The sequence below is a fragment of the Saccopteryx bilineata genome, chromosome 7 (assembly GCF_036850765.1).
Source record: "Saccopteryx bilineata isolate mSacBil1 chromosome 7, mSacBil1_pri_phased_curated, whole genome shotgun sequence".
In the NCBI taxonomy this organism is placed as follows: Eukaryota; Metazoa; Chordata; class Mammalia; order Chiroptera; family Emballonuridae; genus Saccopteryx; species Saccopteryx bilineata.
Genome location: NC_089496.1, coordinates 24,585,103 through 24,594,545, shown reverse-complemented (window position 1 = coordinate 24,594,545; position 9,443 = coordinate 24,585,103). Strand labels below are relative to the sequence as shown.

The window sequence follows — 9,443 nt, the reverse complement described above, 5'->3', positions numbered from 1 at the left end:
ATATTAGAAAACAAACTCAAAAAAATAATCCCCTTCACGATTGCAACAAAAAAAATAAAATACCTAGGAATAAACATAACAAAGAATGTAAAGGACCTATATAATGAAAATTACAAAGCATTGTTAAGGGAAATCGAAAAAGATACAATGAGATGGAAAAATATTCCTTGTTCTTGGATAGGAAGAATAAATATAATCAAAATGGCCATATTACCCAAAGCAATATACAAATTTAATGCAATTCCCATCAAAATTCCTATGACATTTTTTAAAGAAATGGAACAAAAAATCATTAGATTTATATGGAACTATAAAAAACCCCGAATAGCCAAAACAATCCTAAGGAAAAAGAATGAAGCTGGGGGCATTACAATACCTGACTTTAAACTATATTATAGGGCCACGATAATCAAAACAGCATGGTATTGGCAAAAAAATAGACACTCAGACCAATGGAACAGAATAGAAAGCCCAGAAATAAAACCACATATATATGGTCAAATAATCTTTGATAAAGGGGCCAACAACACACAATGGAGAAAAGAAAGCCTCTTCAACAAATGGTGTTGGGAAAACTGGAAAGCCACATGCAAAAGAATGAAACTCGACTACAGCCTGTCCCCGTGTACTAAAATTAATTCAAAATGGATCAAAGACCTAAATATAAGACCTGAAACAATAAAGTACATAGAAGAAGACATAGGTACTAAAATCATGGACCTGGGTTTTAAAGAACATTTTATGAACTTGACTCCAATGGCAAGAGAAGTGAAGGCAAAGATAAATGAATGGGACTACATCAGAATTAAAAGTTTTTGCTCAGCAAGAGAAACTGATATCAAAATAAACAGACAGCCAACTAAATGGGAAATGATATTTTCAAACAACAGCTCAGATAAGGGCCTAATATCCAAAATTTACAAAGAACTCATAAAACTCAACAACAAACAAACAAACAATCCAATAAAAAAATGGGAAGAGGACATGAACAGACACTTCTCCCAGGAAGAGATACAAATGGCCAACAGATATATGAAAAGATGCTCAGCTTCATTAGTTATTAGAGAAATGCAAATCAAAACTACAATGAGATACCACCTCACCCCTGTTAGATTAGCTATTATCAACAAGACGGGTAATAGCAAATGTTGGAGAGGCTGTGGAGAAAAAGGAACCCTCATTCACTGTTGGTGGGAATGTAAAGTAATACAACCATTATGGAGGAAAGTATGGTAGTTCCTCAAAAAACTGCAAATAGAACTACCTTATGACCCAGCAATCCCTCTACTGGGTATATACCCCAAAACCTCAGAATCATTGATATGTGAAGACACATGTAGCCCCATGTTCATTGCAGCACTGTTCACAGTGGCCAAGACATGGAAACAACCAAAAAGCCCTTCAATAGAAGACTGGATAAAGAAGATGTGGCACATATACACTATGGAATACTACTCAGCCATAAGAAATGATGACATCAGATCATTTACAGCAAAATGGTGGGAACTTGATAACATTATACGGAGTAAAATAAGTAAATCAGAAAAAAACAAGAACTATATGATTCCATACATTGGTGGAACATAAAAACGAGACTAAGAGACATGGACAAGAGTGTGGTGGTTACCAGGGGTGGGGGGAGGGAGGACATGGGAGGGAGGGAGGGAGAGAGTTAGGGGGAGGGAGAGGGGCACAGAGAACTAGATAGAGGGTGGCGGAGGACAATCTGACTTTGGGTGAGGGGTATGCAACATAATTTAATGACAAAATAACCTAGACATGTTTTCTTTGAATATATGTACCCTGATTTATTAATGTCATCCCATTACCATTAATAAAAATTTATTAAAAAAAAAAAAAAAAAACGTTTGGGAAACTAGTAAGACCTAAATTATAGAATAACCAGAACATGGCGACAAAGCTGACTAAAGATGAGGCTGGAGATATAGTCAAGGTCAGATGGTATGGGATTTGGGGTCTTATTAAGGGGTTGAAAATAATTCTGAGCGTAATGAGGAGCCATTGAAGAGGTTTAACAAGAAGTAAATATGAATTACATTAGACGGTAATCATTCTGTCAATGATATGGCAAATAGATTAAAGATGAGTGACAGGTAGGATCAGGAAACAAGCTAGGAGGCTTTTTCAGCTGTCCTGGAAAAAACTGAGAGTGATCTGAACTAGGGTGCCCTTAAGGTCCTTTGTGGTTTGGTCCTTGACTGCCTTTCTAGCTTCATCTGTTATCAATTCCATCTTGTACTCTGAGCTCTATATGTTCTTACAGTTTAATGAGCTGCCATAGTTTCTCATAATTCCAGACCTGTTATGGAACCTTGCCAGTGGGGATATTTCTGCCTACTTTTCCCTGACATTGGCCTGGCTGATAGTCATCTTCTCGATCTAAACTTAGCTGTTTTATCCAGTTGAAATATAGCCTCCAAAGCTATTTTTTCACACAATATTCTTTTCATATATCTAATGTAATATCTAAAACATTGCATTGAAATGGTCTCTTTATTCTGTTTTCTCTCATATTGACTAAAAGCATCCTAAAGCTAGGACTTCTGCATGATATGCCCTTAGCATCTAACATCCACTTGGGTTTCAAAACATATTTGTTGATGTGAGAGAGGTGGAAATGGGGAAAGGGGAGGAGAAGGAAGGAAGGAAAAAAGGAAGGAAGGAAAAAAGGAAGGAAGGAAGGAAGGAAGGAAGGAAGGAAGGAAGGAAGGAAGGAAGGAAGGAAGGAAGGAAGGAAGGAAGGAAGGAAAAGAAGGAGAAATAAAGAAGGAGAAATGAAGAAAGCAAAAAGAAATCTCATCCATTGTTTGATATTACAAAGGTCTTTTTCCATATCCCAAATATTATAAAGACTGTTGATAATTTGTTTAGTGCCATGGAAAAACCTGACACTGTCTGCCAAATGTAGCTCTTGTGAGATTTCTACCCACACAATCTTCAGCTTGGATGGAGGAAGTGGTGAATTTGGCCTGAGGAAAAACACAAAGCAGAAGTTGGCAAACTATGGAACATATGGCCTTCTGTTGATTTTGTAAATAAAGTTATAATGAAGCAGGCCCGGGCATAGTAGCTCAGTTGGTTCGAGTATCATCCCAACAGGCCAAAGTAGCAGGTTCAATCCCAGGTCAGGGCACATCCAAGAATCAACCAATGACAGCATAAATAAGTGGAGCAACAAATTGATGTTTCTTTCTCTGTGTGTGTGTGTCTCTCTCCCTTACTCTCTCTCTAAAAATCAATGAATAAAAAATTATGTTGTTATAATGGAACATACTCACATGTATGTGTCTATATTTTGTCTATGACCACTTCCATTTTATCACATCAGAACTAAATAGTTGTGATACAGACAATGTGATTCACAATGTCTAAAATATTTACTCTCTGGCCTTTTACAGAAAACTTTGACAACTCCTTGTGTAGAGTCAAAGCTCACGTGATCAACGGGAAGTTTTACAATTACGACTATCTTCTGATGGTAGAATAGCACAACAGAACCTGTTTTCTTTCAAGTTTTGACCTTGGTGTAGTGGATTGGGTTAGGCAAAATGACAAGGCACCTTAGGATAACAGATTACTGTACAGGAGTTTATTAAATGAGAGATAGAAAGGGACAGAGAGAACCATTGATGAGAATTAATGACTATCTTCTTAATATAGAAAAAGAAATTCATCCCACTGATATAGAATAATTTCAAACCTAGCCTATGGTTTTCTCTCATCATTTTAGAATATTTCTCATGTTTATGAAAAATGTAAGACTGATAGTCTTAGAGATGCTATATTTATTCTTTTAAATAGATATATTGGGGTGACATTGATTAATAAGATTATATAGCTTTCAAGTATTTATTTCTATGATACATGATCATATTGCACTGTGTACCCACCACCCTAAGTCAAATCATCTTCTGTTACCATATATTTGGCTCCTTTACCCTTTAGTAACCCTCTCACCCCTTTCCCTCTGGTAACCACCATACTGTTTTCTGTGTCTATGAGTTTTAGTTTTTTATCCCACATGTGAGTGAAGTCATGATTCTTAGCTTTTCTGACTAACTTATTTCACTTAGCATAATATTCTTAAAGTCCATCCATGTTGTTGCAAATGGCAGTATTTTATCTTTTATTATGGCAGAGTAGTATTCTGTTGTATATATGAACCGTATCTTCTTTATCCATCACCCACTGAAGGACACTGGTGGTTGTTTCCATGTCTTGACCATTGTGAATAATACTGCAGTGAACATAGAAGTGCATATACCTTTGCAAATTTTTTCAAATTTTGGGGGTAGATACCCAGAAGAGGGGTAACTCTATTCTTAATATCTTGAGGACCCTCCATATTGTTTTCCAGTGCCTGGACTAGTATACATTCCCACCAGCAGAGAATGGTTTCCTTTTACTCCAAAACCTCTCCAACATTTGTTATTACTTGTTGATAATAGCTATTCAAACAGATGTGAGGTGGTATCTCATAGTTTTGATTTGCATTTCTCTAATTAGTAAATTTGAGCATCTTTTCATATAACTGTTGGCTATTTGTATGTCTTTTTGGAATAACTGTGCACTCAGGTCCTCTGCCTATTTTTTAAGATTATTTGTTTTGTGTTGAGTTATAAGAGTTCTTCTATATATATTTTAGATATTAACCACTTGTTTGAGCTGTTGTTTGCAAATATCTTCTCCCATTTGAATGGTTGCATTTTTTTTTTTTTTGCTCTATTTTTACTTTAGAAAAATAACTGATCTTCGCTAAGGCTCTGGAGATCTTAATAACAAACTGTTTCCTTTTACAAAGACTCAAAGAATTTTTACCTTTTGTGGCTATGATATATTTTTATGAAATACAGTCACTTCTTAAGGCAGGCCTCATTATATACATATTTTATTAAGAAAACTTGACTGGCCTGACCAGGTGGTGGTGCAGTGGATGGAGCGTCGAACTGGGATGCGGAAGGACCCAGGTTTGAGACCCCAAGGTCGCCAGCTTGAGCGCGGGCTCATCTGGCTTGAGCAAAGAGCTCACCAGCTTAGACCCAAGGTCGCTGGCTCCAGCAGGGGGTTACTCGGTCTGCTGAAGGCCCGTGGTCAAGGCACATGTGAGAAAGCAATCAATGAACAACTAAGAAGCCGCAATGCGCAACGAGAAACTGATGATTGATGCTTCTCATCTCTCTCCGTTCCTGTCTGTCTATCCCTGTCTATCTCTGCCTCTGTAAAAAAAAAAAAAAAAAAAAAAAAAACTTGACTGAATTCCAATAAAAGGACACTCCAACAATTCAAACAGTTTACTGTGCCTGTAAGTTGCAATTTTTAAGAAGTCATAGAATTCTAGCACCATTTTAAGATTAGAAAAGACATAGTTGGTACTATTTATCAAAAATTAGAAAGTGATGACTCTAGAAATACTATACTGATTAGTTTTATTGGATGCTTCAAAAAATAATTAAACAAACCATCAATTAATTATACAGTTACATAAAAAAAAAAACTCCCTGGGATAAAAATTATCATAGTTTTGTGACAAACTAATCCTTTCAGCTGTCCTTCAGTATTTTAAGAAAAATACTATTACATTTACTTTTTATTGGGCAAAGTTTACTTCGTTTACAAATTATATTTTTATATATCTTAAGGCCTTCCTAAAAAGTTCTGTATAAACAGAACTTCAAGTTACATGTATAAAGAATATAAGTGTATTTTCAAAATCTTATAAATCCAGATTAAAATCTTGGCTCTTGCATTGTGTTGTAAATGCTTCTGTAGATTACTTAATCTCTCTGAAGTTCAGTTTCTCATCTATAAATGGGATAACAATAGTACTCATTTCAGGGTGAATCATGAGGAGTGAATGAGTTAATAAATGTAAAGTTATTTCATATTATCTAGAGCAGTGGTCCCCAACCTTTTTTGGGCCATGGACCAGTTTAATGTCAGAAAATATTTTTACAGACTGGCCTTTAGGGTGGGACAGACAAATGTATATCACATGACCGAGATAAACATCAAGAGTGAGTCTTAGATCAGGGGTCCCCAAACTACGGCCCGCGGGCCGCATGCGGCCCCCTGAGGCCATTTATCTGGCCCCCGCCGCACTTCTGGAAGGGGCACTTCTTTCATTGGTGGTCAGTGAGAGGAGCATAGTTCCCATTGAAATACTGGTCAGTTTGTTGATTTAAATTTACTTGTTCTTTATTTTAAATATTGTATTTGTTCCCATTTTGTTTTTTACTTTAAAATAAGATATGTGCAGTGTGCATAGGGATTTGTTCATAGTTTTTTTTATAGTCCGGCCCTCCAATGGTCTGAGGGACAGTGAACTGGACCCCTGTGTAAAAAGTTTGGGGACCCCTGTCTTAGATGGATGTAACAGAGGGAATCTGGTCATTTTTTAAAAATAAAACATCGTTCAGACTTAAATATAAATAAAACGAAAATAATGTAAGTTATTTATTCTTTCTCTGCGGACCGGTACCAAATGGCCCATGGACCAGTACTGGTCCGCAGCCGGGGGATTGGGGACCACTGGTCTAGAGCATGGAAAATGCTAAAAAAAATCTTCATACTGTTATGCTACCTGTTTTGGGGGAGATAACTATGGTGCCCCCCCAAGTAAATGTACCTTGGTAAAATCAGCTGTTATACCAATAAGTTTTCTCCTACCTGATTTTTACTTTTTGTCTTTGGTATTTGAATTTTGTTTTGTTTTGCTGTTTTCAGTAAATTTGTGTTCCTTCAGTGGATTTTCTTTTTTTTCTTCTTTTTTTTTATATCTGAGATAATACTTTATTAAAGTTACTTTTTCAGAAAACACATTCAGTAATATGGTAATGCAGCAACAAAACTTATGCCTTTGAAATTTCAAATTAATCTTTAATGATGTTGATCAGAAAATTCTTTCATTGGTAGAATTATTACTCCAGCTTTCAGAACCGTATCACCTGGGAGAATTCTGGGCTTCCTTTCAACAATGACATTTGGTTTTCTATTCACGTGATATTTGAAATAATAATGAACAATCCAGGCAGGTGCAAATACAAGAGTAAAAAGAAGAATAGTGTATCAGTATGTCTTATAGAGCAGGTTCTTCCAGGGGGCCTGGTCCTATAGAAATGTATTTCAGAATCTCTCCAAAGGCCACTCTCTGAGGAGGCAGCGCTCACTGGCAGGTGGGGCAGGTCTCAGCTCCTGGTCTTTCAGCCATCACCTTCTCAGTTCTTGCTGCTGCTGCAACCGTAGTTTCTCATCTGACATGTACCCTGTTGTGCCACCACTGGTATCCAGGCAGAAGGAAATGGCGGGTCCCCGGACCAGGCTGTTGGCCCTTTGCGCACTCCCGCTGGGCAAAGCGACCTTGCCAGGATGCCTCTCTTCAGGGGATTTTCTTAAAAAGGCTGACTTTGCCCTGTATTTCTGGCAGGTCCACACTTGGACCATAACTACTTGCCAATACTTGTTAATAGACATCAAAAACCTGTAGCACACATGCCACCACTTCACTCTCCCATGCCAGGAAAGACATCAGTACTCAAGGACAACATTTCTTCTCTACCTGAGTTCTAATGCAACTCAGAACCCTTCCCAGGACACCACTCTCAGAACGTAAGAACGGTAGATCAACGATAACAGATGAACTCAAATCTGGTCGGCATCCTGATTTAGGAGATGGTGCCTGTTAAAGTCTCAGTATCTGTATCTTTTATCCTTTAAAATATTCCATTCTTTTTAGTTCTTCTCTTCTATGTTCATCTTTTTTTTTTTTTTTTTTTGTATTTTTCTGAAGCTGGAAACGGGGAGAGACAGTCAGACAGACTCCCGCATGCGCCCGACCGGGATCCACCCGGCATGCCCACCAGGGGGCGATGCTCTGCCCCTCCGGGGCATCGCTCTGCCACACCAGAGCCACTCTAGCGCCTGGGGCAGAGGCCAAGGAGCCATCCCCAGCGCCCGGGCCATCTTTGCTCCAATGGAGCCTTGGCTGCGGGAGGGAAAGAGAGAGACAGAGAGGAAGGAGGGGGGGGTGGAGAAGCAAATGGGTGCTTCTCCTATGTGCCCTGGCTGAAAATCAAACCCGGGTCCCCCGCACGCCAGGCCGACGCTATACCACTGAGCCAACCGGCCAGGGCCTGTTCATCTTTTTTTTAAACCTTCCTAAGACTTGGGTCTACCAGTGATTGCCACCCCTCCCTCATATCTAATCCTCTGCTATCCCACACTGATATGCTGCTTACTGAATTTCAATACTACAAGGTGCTGCTTAGAAAATCATATCTGCCCTTATGGAATTTATAGATTGGTTGATTACACGAACATTAACAAATAGTCACCTTTCAAAGTTTAAATGACAGCTGAACTAAATGCTATAAAGGAAAAATATAGAACAGGAGTCCTAACTAAATCTAGAGGGTCAGAAAAGGCTTCCCTAACGTAGTGATGTTTGTGCTGAGATGCAAAAGATGAATAGAACTTCACTAGAAAGTTCAATAGTCCAGGCAGAGAGGACACTGTGAGTGAAAGTTCAGGGATGTGAGGAATTTAGTGTGAGAACTAAGAAGGTCAGCCCTCACAAACCCCAGGGGGAAGAGCTGGGAAAGTAAACATCCTGACCCCACTGCTTTCCGTGCCTTTCCCCCCTCCTTCTGACATCCTGCTGAGCTGCAGGCTGGCCAGATCCAGAGCTCAGTCCGAGGCTGGAGGACAAGACAGAGCATGTTGGAGAACAGTGAATAATGACTCTGGAGAGGCGAGGAAAGAGATCGAAAACATGCTCACCCACTAAGCTGGGGGAATGGAAGTGACTTTATTCATGAAGGGCCAGTAAAGAACAACACAATAAGGCCAGAATTGTAATTCTGAAAGGGCCTCGGAGTGTTGGCCATCAAATCAAAACTGCCAGACCACATGGAAGCACACAGGCCCGTTTACGCTTTCTCCATAAGAAAAGCTCTAGGAAACTGAGGTCTCCATTCCTTTTGCTTTTGCCAAAAGAACCCTTCACTTGGTACTGATCACTCAGCACACATTAGTGACAGGGCATCATCACTCAGCACCCATTATTCTTATATTTATAAGAAAAATATCTTAGGAAGTTGATTTCTTCCCATTGATGACTTTGTGACTATGAACAGCGACATATGTTCTAACTTCTTTGTTTCTGACAGTCTTTTTCGCCTCTCAAGGCATTGCTTATGACTAATAATTAGTTTCACAACTTGATTCTTACATGAATGTTCAGTAATCTAATTTTGAGGATGCTGGTTATTTCCAAGACAGTTTCTTTTTTTTTATTTTTTTATTCTTTGTCTCCTATACTGCTGCTATTAAAAAAATGTTGCCTAAACTTCAATCTTCAGAGAATATATGAGGACTGGAGCTGTATGACTTTGGAAATTCTCCGAGCTTTCTTTCTCCATTTCTTA

At 38.6% G+C, this 9,443-nt stretch overlaps 1 pseudogene; it reads right to left on the bottom strand.

Annotated features, from left to right (window-relative positions):
- Positions 1–6,897: 6,897 nt before the first annotated feature.
- LOC136311128 (NADH dehydrogenase [ubiquinone] 1 beta subcomplex subunit 6-like) lies at positions 6,898–7,461 on the bottom strand (annotated as a pseudogene).
- Between the last annotated feature and the right edge of the window lie 1,982 nt (positions 7,462–9,443).